The sequence below is a fragment of the Vulpes lagopus genome, chromosome 19, assembly GCF_018345385.1.
Source record: "Vulpes lagopus strain Blue_001 chromosome 19, ASM1834538v1, whole genome shotgun sequence".
Lineage (NCBI taxonomy): Eukaryota > Metazoa > Chordata > Mammalia > Carnivora > Canidae > Vulpes > Vulpes lagopus.
In genome coordinates, this window is record NC_054842.1 from 24,650,782 (window position 1) to 24,660,887 (window position 10,106).

The window sequence follows — 10,106 nt, forward strand, 5'->3', positions numbered from 1 at the left end:
TAAAGTATTTTCTGCCTACCTTTCCCACAGCCTGGAGCTGTTTTCAATGGCACAGACTTGAGAAAGCAAGCTTCTAAGCCATAGCTAAGATTTTGGTGGGTGGATGCCAACATCTATTCGTTTTGCAGCTACTCAAGACAAGCCTAGTATGTAAGTCCTTCTGCTGGTTAAACCTGCCACCTACTAATCTGGAGTGGCCTGCCCTTTTCTTTGGTTTCTCCTTGCCCTCTGCATACAGGATTCATTTAAGGTTTTACCTGGGGAACTCCTGAGGTTTCAAAACAACATCTCAACATTTCATGCTGTCTTTTCAGTCTGGATGAAATTGAAAAGGGGCTTCAGAAACCACCCACCCACCTCCACATCTGTTTGATGGTTTTAGGTCTTCTTCGTGTCCAGTTTTAAATTATAGCATTCATTCAATACCATGGTACAAATAAATGTTTCATTGATGTCCATAGGCTTTGAAAACATTGTTAAACTTTTTCTGGCAACAAGAACTTTTGCCCTCAGAGGAGAAGTAGCTATTTTAATTTATAGGCTGGTAAAAAAAAAAAAAAAGAATGTCTACTCAAAAGTGTGGTGTTTTGGTTTTACCTCTACCACTTATCCCCTTTGTGACTTTGTCACTACCTTGGGAAAGTCATTTAATCTTTGTGACTTAATACTCCCTCATCTGTAAAACTGAAATAATACTTTCCCTACCTTCTTCACCGAGTAGAAGAAAATATTTGTGAAAAATCTTTGAAACCTGTAATGTGCAGCACATGATATAAAGCATTATTACAAACATCAATTTCTCCATTTTTGTTGTTTTCTAACGCCTAATTCAAAGTTATTTATACACAATAAATATCATTGACTTACAATATATGGTCTTATTAACTCAGAACACATTCATGTATTAATAACCCATCACAACCTATGGCTTCTGAGTTTTTCCTTCTAAATATAAATGACTCTAGAAGCTCAGAAGGAAAATCAAGTTCATTCATTTCTTTTACTAATGCTCTTGAGTTGTCCTGCTGTGATCCAACTAAAGTGGATTCTGGTGGTATGGTCACTGCCTCCTGTTCCCAAAATACATTCAATGTGTATAGAAACTGGAATATTCTGGCAAAAACTTCCAGAGTTATGATCACAGTCGGGATAATCTAGATTATACTTCAATAAAAATATAAAATCTCAGTGGCTTTTTACAGCAATGCTATTTCCTGCTCACTCTACATTTCCAACATGACTTGGCAAGTACCTCTGCTCATTACTAGGGTCCAGATTGATGGAAACTCTGCTCAAAATGTTTTCCCTGATAAGAAAAAGAAAATATGATAGAACATACACTGTTTTAACACCTCTGCTCACAACCTAATGGGTAAAAGGAGTCATGTGACAATTTGAATTTGAAAAGGGTGGTAAAATACAATTTGTTTTGTACCCAGTCTTAATTTATAAAGGTGATGACAGAGAGGTCAATGCCATTGAAAGAGAAGTTTAATATCACTTACAATTTCCCTAGAAATGAGAGACAAGACTCATGATGCAGAGCCACAGAGGGAACACCAAGGAAACAGAAGCAAGAGTGAGAGGAGCTCCTAGGTCACAGCTTTTACTGGGATTTCTGTGGGAAAGGCAAAGCAGGACAGAGTTTAAGATTGGCTCGTTTCAATAGTTGTGGGATTTAGGCCACAGGGGTTGCACCTGGCCCTGTTGTGATTTAGGGCAGGGGAAATATTAGCTTGATGTGAGAGATTTAGATAAGCTCATTGACCAATTATGCATATGGTCTTCCTCACCTGTAAGATGGAGAGCTTTGGAAGTATTGTGTGAACCTTCATCTATTAGAGAGAAATAATACTCATACTCTACCTTGAACCTTGTGATAATTAAATGAGTTAATAATATAAAACACATATAATGGTATCCATAGTAAGAGCTCTATAAACATAGGATATTATTTTAGGCTGTCCTGTGCAGACTCTCACTTTGGGAACTTAGGTCACTACAAACCTTGGGCAGCAGTCAGATAGCTGATTCCTAGGGGTTCAGGGATTCATCTAATAGCATCCTCAACTCTTGGTAAATTTTCACAATATTCAAGTCACACAGCCAAGAGTATAATCCAGACCACTTTGCCGTTCAGTTTATGTGAGCCTTTTCCAGAGGGTGGACAATAAAAACTGGAGCTAATATTTGCTTTATTCATTTATTAAACCTAACTATCTTTTCCTTACCTTGGAATATTCTGTCACAGGAAACTTAACATTATGTCCTTTAGTGCCCATCCGAAGTTTTCAACATTCTGCTCAGGCCTCTTGAAAGAAACACTGCTTCAATTTCATCAGATCTTAATGGTGAACACCTTCAATTTCATCTTCTCTCATCTGCCAGTGATTTTATAACTTCATTCATCCTACCACCTTTCCTTTTCTCCCAAAAGATTAAGTGTTCTCTGTAAGAGTATCATACAACCCCCATAATTTTTCATAGTTGGCTTCTAGAACTGTATTCCATTTGTCAAACCCTTCTCCCCTATGTATTTATTTCTCTAGTGGTTTAGTCTCTTAACCTATAAATATTCCAGATTCTCCAACCTTATAAATAACCTTCCTTGATTTATGTAGTTATTCACATTTCCTTCACATTCAAATTTCCTGAAAATTAGCCCTTAGTTACCATGACCAGTTTCTTACTTCCTCATTTCCTTATCAACCCTTTATAATCTGAAATTTTTTTTAAAGATTGTATTTATTTATTCATGAGAGACACAGAGAGAGAAACAGAGACTTAGGCAGAAGAGAAGCAGGCTCCCTGCAGGGAGCTTAATGTGGGACTCTATCCCAGGATGCCGGGATCACGACCTGAGCCAAAGGCAGATGCTCAACCACTGAGCCACCCAGGTGACTCTATAATCTGGATTTTTCTTCAACCATTTTACCAAGATGTCTCTTGTAAAGCCATTGATGACCATTGATGACCTCTTGTTAAAGTCATTAGTTTATTTTTCTAAACTAATGGACATTTTCAGCACATATATTCCTGATGTTTTTTTTCCCTGCATTTGACCCTGCCAATAATTCTTTTTTAAAACTCTCTACTTCATAAATTTCTAAGATAGCAAACTTTCTTGTCTTGGAAAAAAAGACTCTTACCTGTTGAATTTTTAATTTTCATTAAAAAAAAAAAAGCTTTCCTTCAACTGTTCTTCATATTTCATCATTCTTCAAGATTCCATAAACTAGATTACTAAATATTTTCATCTCAAGTGCTGTCATATCTGAAATATCTCCTCTATGAAAACAGTTTTCAAATATTTAATATGAAGCCAAGGCCTTTCCTCTAAGCTTCTGACAACATCCAACTGTGTGTTTTATTTTACACTTTGATTATTTCTCCCACACAAACTTTTGTATCCATCATTAAGTAGGAAGACATCCCTCTTCTTTCTTTCTTTTTTTTTTTAAGATTTATTTATTTATTAGAGAGAGATTGAGAGAGAGAGAGAGAGAGAGAGAGAGAGAGAAAGAGCAGGGAGAGGGACAAGCAGGCTCTATGCTGAATGCAGAGCCTGACATGGGCCTTGATCCCACAACCTGGAGATCACAACCTGAGCTGAAATCAAGAGTCAGAAACTCAATGGACTGAGCCAACCAGGGACCTCCCTTCTTATAGCTTAGTCCCAACACCCATCATATCCTTAGGCCGTTATTTTATCTCCTAATTATATCTTAAAGAATCTCTAATTTTTCCATCTAATCAATGCCTAGTTCTGGTCTTTTCCCATGTCTTATGAACTCCTGCAATGCCTCCTAAGTGGTTCCCTTACCTAAAAGTTTATCTACCTCAAAACCATTCTTGACATTCCAGCTAGCATTGATCTCATTAAAAGGTAAGCCCATCATGTCACTCCTCATGCTGTCCGGAGGGTAAAGTCAAATGTCTATTTTCTGAGCTCAGTTTATTTCTTCATGATGCATTTCTCATCATACTCAAATTTTTTGTGCAAGGAAAACAAAATTCCTAGAAGTTCCCAAAACATGCAGTGCTCTTCAGGAGCCTGTGACTTTGATCATACTATCCTCACTTCCTGGAAAGCACTTTTTAAACCTCCTTAGCATGACTAACACACACATACCCACGTTCTACTCCCGCCTAATTTGGATGCACCTTAAAATGGAGTCATTTTGCTTTCAGAACAGCTGTTGTATATCAGTTGTATATAATCTGACCTAGTTTTACTTCTGTGCTTTTAAGTAAGTTACTTAGCTTTTCTGAATCTCATGGGAATTATAATAACATACATTTCACAGAGCAATTGTGAGGGATAAATGAGAAAAAACAAAGAAATCAACAAGGCCAATGTCCACCATGTACTCATTGTGGTATTCCCATTGTAACTAACATGATCTCTGGCACATTGTAGTCATGTAAATACTTGTTGAAAGAATAAAAGTTAGTTATCACAATTATTAGTTCATTCATTTCACCCATATATTACTTTCTATTTATTAGTTTATCTCTCCGTCTTTTGCCCCACCAAGCTTTTGAAGGTTTATTATCTTAAGAAGACTGTCTTATCCAATCTTTTATTTAAAAAAAATCTGGCATAAGGTGTATTTTAAAATGTTTGATGAATGAATAATGAATAAATGGATGGATGAAATCATTCTATAGCAGGTCTTCCTCAGCAGCAAATCTCGACACTGACTTCACAGCTCCTTCATTACAATTCCCTTTGCTATTCAATCTCTTCTCCTTTCCCTGATTCACTGATATCCTGAATGTAGGTGTGGGTGTGTGGTTGTGGGAGTTCCCTTTTGATTTATTGATTTATAAACCACATACATTTTAACTTAAAGAAAATATTCCGAGTGTTTTCCCTATACTGCTGGATTGATAATTTATAGGCAGAAAATGAAGAGAGGAGTTTGTATGTGATCTAAACTTCCCTGATCAGATTATTGAGCAGGCATTTTCTAATGTATATTTATACAACAGACACTTTCTAATGTACATAAGAATAATGTACACTCTTTAAATCACAAAAATTTCAAGCTATAGAATCATTCTTCTATAACCTTTCACAATGAATCCAAGGCAAGCTCCTATGACTCTGTACTGCTCCCAGTACAGGACACCCATATGACACCCATATTTTTAAAAAGAGGGTTCCAGTTGTTGAATGTTTGTTAAGTTGAATGGACTACACATATTAACAGATAAGTGAATATATGGGAAAAGTGAGGTGATGTAATTTCTCCTTGATAAAATGAACTTATTCATAAAGTAATGTCTTCCTACTTTTAAAACTATTTCAAGACAGTTCACTATTTAAAACAGACACAGAAAGTTAGTTTAAATGCAGTATATAATATGAGTGGTGGGATTATAAGAACTTTTATTGCTTCTTTATAGCTTGACATGTTTTCCAGATTTTCCCATGAATATGTATTACTCTATAATGAAATCTAAAACACACTCAGAAAAATCAGAAATTATATAATGGAGGGGCAACTGGGTGGCTCAGTCGGTTAAGTACCCGACTCTTGATCTCATCTCAGGTCTTGATCTCAGAGTCGTGGGTTCAAGCCCTGAAAAGAAAAAAAAATTATATAAAGGAAAGAGCAATTTATTGTACAAGAAATGTGATTTTACTCATCTGAACGTTAAATTAAGCTCTGAGTCAAGTAGAGGCCAAAATAGGGTTTGGTTAATATATAAGTATCTCAGTCATTTGGGTGAGATCAAAATCTGTCTTGGTGCTAAAAAAGAAACTATTATTTAGTTTTTTCCAAGTATCAAAAATGATAGTTTTTCACTATCATTTTCCAAGAAGAAACTATCATTTAGTTTTATTGAAATAACAAGATATTGGACATCAAAAACTCAGGTTCCACTACAGACTCATTCTCAACTAATTTTGAGACTTTGAACAAATCATCTGGGATTTGTTCTCTGGGATTCATACAAACAGAGAAGGAAGAGAAGCTTTGGCTCTCCAAGGTCCCTTCCAGCTTTAATATAATGTGATTCGTGTTTAGGGAAAATATTTCAAAATAAGATAAGGGGTCATGTATTTACACTTGAAAATTGAACCCTTGCAACAATCCTGCTGCCCTTGAGAACTTAGAAGAAAAACTGTATCCGTTTGCTCACATACAGATAGAGACAATGCAGAGTCTTCTTGCCTAATGCATTAAAGATGAAAAGAGTGACTCTTACACCCTCCTTCCCTTCCTAGATTCTATCCTGGTTTCTGTTTTTAGACTTTCACACAAGAAAAAAATATATATATAAAGTCAGTCTTTTTCAAGTCTCCTGCTGCTCTTTTGTATGTATTTAAAACCCAATGTTTTAGCAAAAGATGAGAATAGATGCTCAGTGCTGATGTAAATGGCAATGCCGTCATCACTCAGCTAATGGAAAACAGAAATAAAAGGATACAGAGGGGGAAGGGAAGGGTCGAACTGTTCTAACTGATGAAGTAGATGTTTAAAAGTTATAAGTTCCTGGTAGTGAGACATCATGCTGTTTATTTCTTGTTTAATTTCATAGTGCTGGCTCAGTGATCTCTTTCTTTTCTGAATTGTAGTAGCACTATCCAAATTCTGTATTTGGTAATGTCTCATTAAATATCAAGACATGTGTTCTTTCAATATCTTCATTCTAGAAAATTTAGTTTCATTACCTTCCAAAGTCTGCATGCCTTGGGTCTTCTACCAGATTAGAGACATGTTAGGTACCAGCGTTGTATTTTAGATGCTTTGTGTCTTTCATGGTACCTAACTTAAACTTTGATCTCTAGAGGTTTTCAATATAGACTTATGTGTTCTCCAAAAATAGTGGGTTATTTACACAGTGTGGGTTGGTTTAAGGAACTTAACTATGATCTCTATGTTGCCAACTTCTTCATTCCACTACTTCATTCAAAATCCTTGAACTGCAGATTCATTTCAACTGCATTTTTTTTATTACTTCCCCACCTCCACATCTACTTTACTAGCTAAGTATCATCTTCTCCCAGATTCAGCTCAAAATTCACTTTCTCTGAAAGACTTCTATTACTCCTTTCCCACCTTGGCCATCACTTTAACTTTCAAGATTCAGTTATTCCTTTGCTGCTTCCCAGTTTTGAAACATTCTTATGTAATTCTATTCTATAAATTTTGCTCCTAAATAGTTTGTAAGGAAAAGTGTTGAGTCACTTTCTTCATTTTGTGGAATATGCAAAGACTGGTATATTATAATAGCTTAATAAATACTAATTTCTTCCCCTTGTAGCTGCCTTAAAATTTCAGGCAGTCAAAACATATTTTCAAATTACACTGGTAGGGCCTCCTGGGTGGCTCAGTTGGTTAAGCATCTGCCCGGTTCAGGTCATGATCTCTAGATCCTAGAATTAAGCCCCATACCAGGCTTCCTGCCCAGCGGGAAACTTCTCTCTCTCTCTCTCTCTCTCTCTCTCTCTCGCTCTCGCTCTCCCTCTCACTCTCCCTCTCTCTGTCTCCTCCCTCTAACCCTCCCCACTGCCTGTTCTCTCTCTCTCTCTCAAATAAATAAAACAAAATTACACGGCTAAAGCTATTTCTGGTGGTGAGCTTGGCACTTGGGGATCATTGCCACTCTGCTGTGTTCATTAATTCAAAGTGGAGTGCGGTAAAGTGACAAGAAATTCAGTACAATTTTGAATCATAGGATGGCAAAACTAGACTACAGAGACCATACATTGAGTCTAGTAGAGGAGAGTGGTGCACTAAGCTATGACTTTTTCAAGGTCAAACAGTCAATTCAAGAGAGAATACTTATATATAAATGGTCTCAGCAAAGTACCCTTGTGACTTTTCTTTATATCTCTGTTTTTCCTGGATTAATATTTTTTCAAACTATGAAGGATTATTAAGGTGTGTACTTCTTGATGCTCACACCCTTAACATGGCCACAGAAGATTAATTTCCTTCTTTTCCTTTGAGTTGTAGCTCTTCTGATAAAATATTCATGGCGGCTCATCTTTTGTAAATCACATTTAAAGCTTCTCAACCTGAAGTATTTGTGCCCTGATGGATCATGGTATGTGGTAAAGTTATTTCTAAAGCCACAGGATAAAGAAGGCCCATCTTCTAGAAACTTGATTTTCATATTAAAGTGAAGCTATATATTTCCTTTTTAATAAAAGGGTTTTTTAAATTATTTATTTATTTATTTATTTATTTATTTATTTATTTTTATTTTTTATTTTTATTTTTTAAAATTTCAATGTTGTGGCCACTGCTACAAGCTGTTCTTCCTGGAATACACATGCAGGCTTCCTTGAGGTTAGCAGGTCTCAAGACAAAAAGTTGACATTTAGAGGATGTAAGACTATCCAGTGAGTTGCAAAATATCCGCAATGTCAGTTTATGAAACTGTCTATAATTATTATGTAGCTTGTGTTTCAACTTTGACTTTCAATCTGTCAATCTCATTTATTTGAGTTCCCTACCATTTAGCAGATTACTGAGCACAATACATATTACCACCCAATAAATGTAGAATATCTACTGAGGATGACAAAAAGGCATAGTTATCAAGACCATTTGTAGAGGTAAAGGAAATATCAGACTGCCCCAAGATATATGAAGACCCAGCTATGCCATAGCAGGAACCACAAAAATTGAGAAGGTACAGCACTTTGAAAATATTTTAAATTCTAAGAAATATTAGAAAGAAACAATTACAGGCTACCTTGAAGAATAATTTCATTTGAAATTGCTGATATGAGGGAAAATAGATGGAACATTCAATAAAGCCTGTTATGCATGTGGGTTATAAGTACAACCATTAATAGATCAGTAACTTTTACATGCACATTGATTGATAATTTTATTACATAGTTACATAATCCTATATGCCATCTCATTTTATTTTTTCTAAGAGTGACACACATAAAAAATCCCTTTTTATAACATTAAAGAAAAATAATTCTTAGGTTTCAATTAAAAGGAAAAAATAAAATGTGAAAAAATACAGTTTCTGAAATAATGAAGTCATTAGAATTTTAAATCTTTACATTGTGGATTTATTTTCTTTCACCAAAAAAAAAAAAAAAAATGTCAACACTGTCAACATTGCAAGACAAAGATTGTGGAGAAATTGTTTCCTAAAAACTAAAATTATCAATGTTTTATTTACTTAAGATTATGTATTTATTTATTTGAGAGAGAGACAAAGAGAGAACACAAGTGGCAGGCAGAGGGAGAGAAAGAAGCTGACTGCCTACTGAGCAGGGAGCCTGAAGTGGGGCTCAATCTCAGGACTCCAGGGTCATGACCTGAGCCAAAGGAAGAGTCTCTTACCAACTAAGCCACCCAGGTACCCCTAAAATTATCAACGTTTTAAGGAGTATAATTTGTAGTTAACTTTTCATTTCTTTCGTTTAGGTGATAGTTTGACATGGCAGTCACAATCCTTTTTGGGAGGAGGGAGGTTAGATCTGGAGAAACAAAGCAAAAAAATTGTTGGATATGCTAAGATATATTTTGAGTGGGCTAAGCCCCCAATTGCTTGCTCTTCTCATTAAAAATACATAAAGATCAATATTACATCTGTGCTTAATGAACAAAATGATTCAAAATAAAAGCCATTCACAAAGTGATTCAGGTGCCATAGAGATTGTGATTGCTTCAATGAAAAATGAGTGAATGAATGAATGAATGTATGGAATCAAGTACTTCTGGATCAAGTGGCAGGTGCCTTGGCTCAATGTGTTATTTCTGTATTGTATGGTGCAGAAGTGTAGAATCCTTTGAAAAAGAAGAAGTATTTTTATCGATCAACAAGCTCACACTGCAGCTCCTTTATATTAAGTTCGAATTTCAACTGTTAAATACTCCCCTGGATAGCATTTTGTAAGCTTACTCATTCTTCACTGCCAAAGGCAACAAAACGGGAACATCTAACAATTTTAATTGCTATTAAATGCTTATTTAACCACATGTGGAAGAATTTCAGGGAAAGTAGCTAAAATCACCTCTTATTCCACACTGAGTATAGAGATTACTTAAAATCCTTAGGGATGCCTGGGTGGCTCAGTCAGTTAAGTGTCTTGCTTCGGCTCAGGTTATGATCTCAGG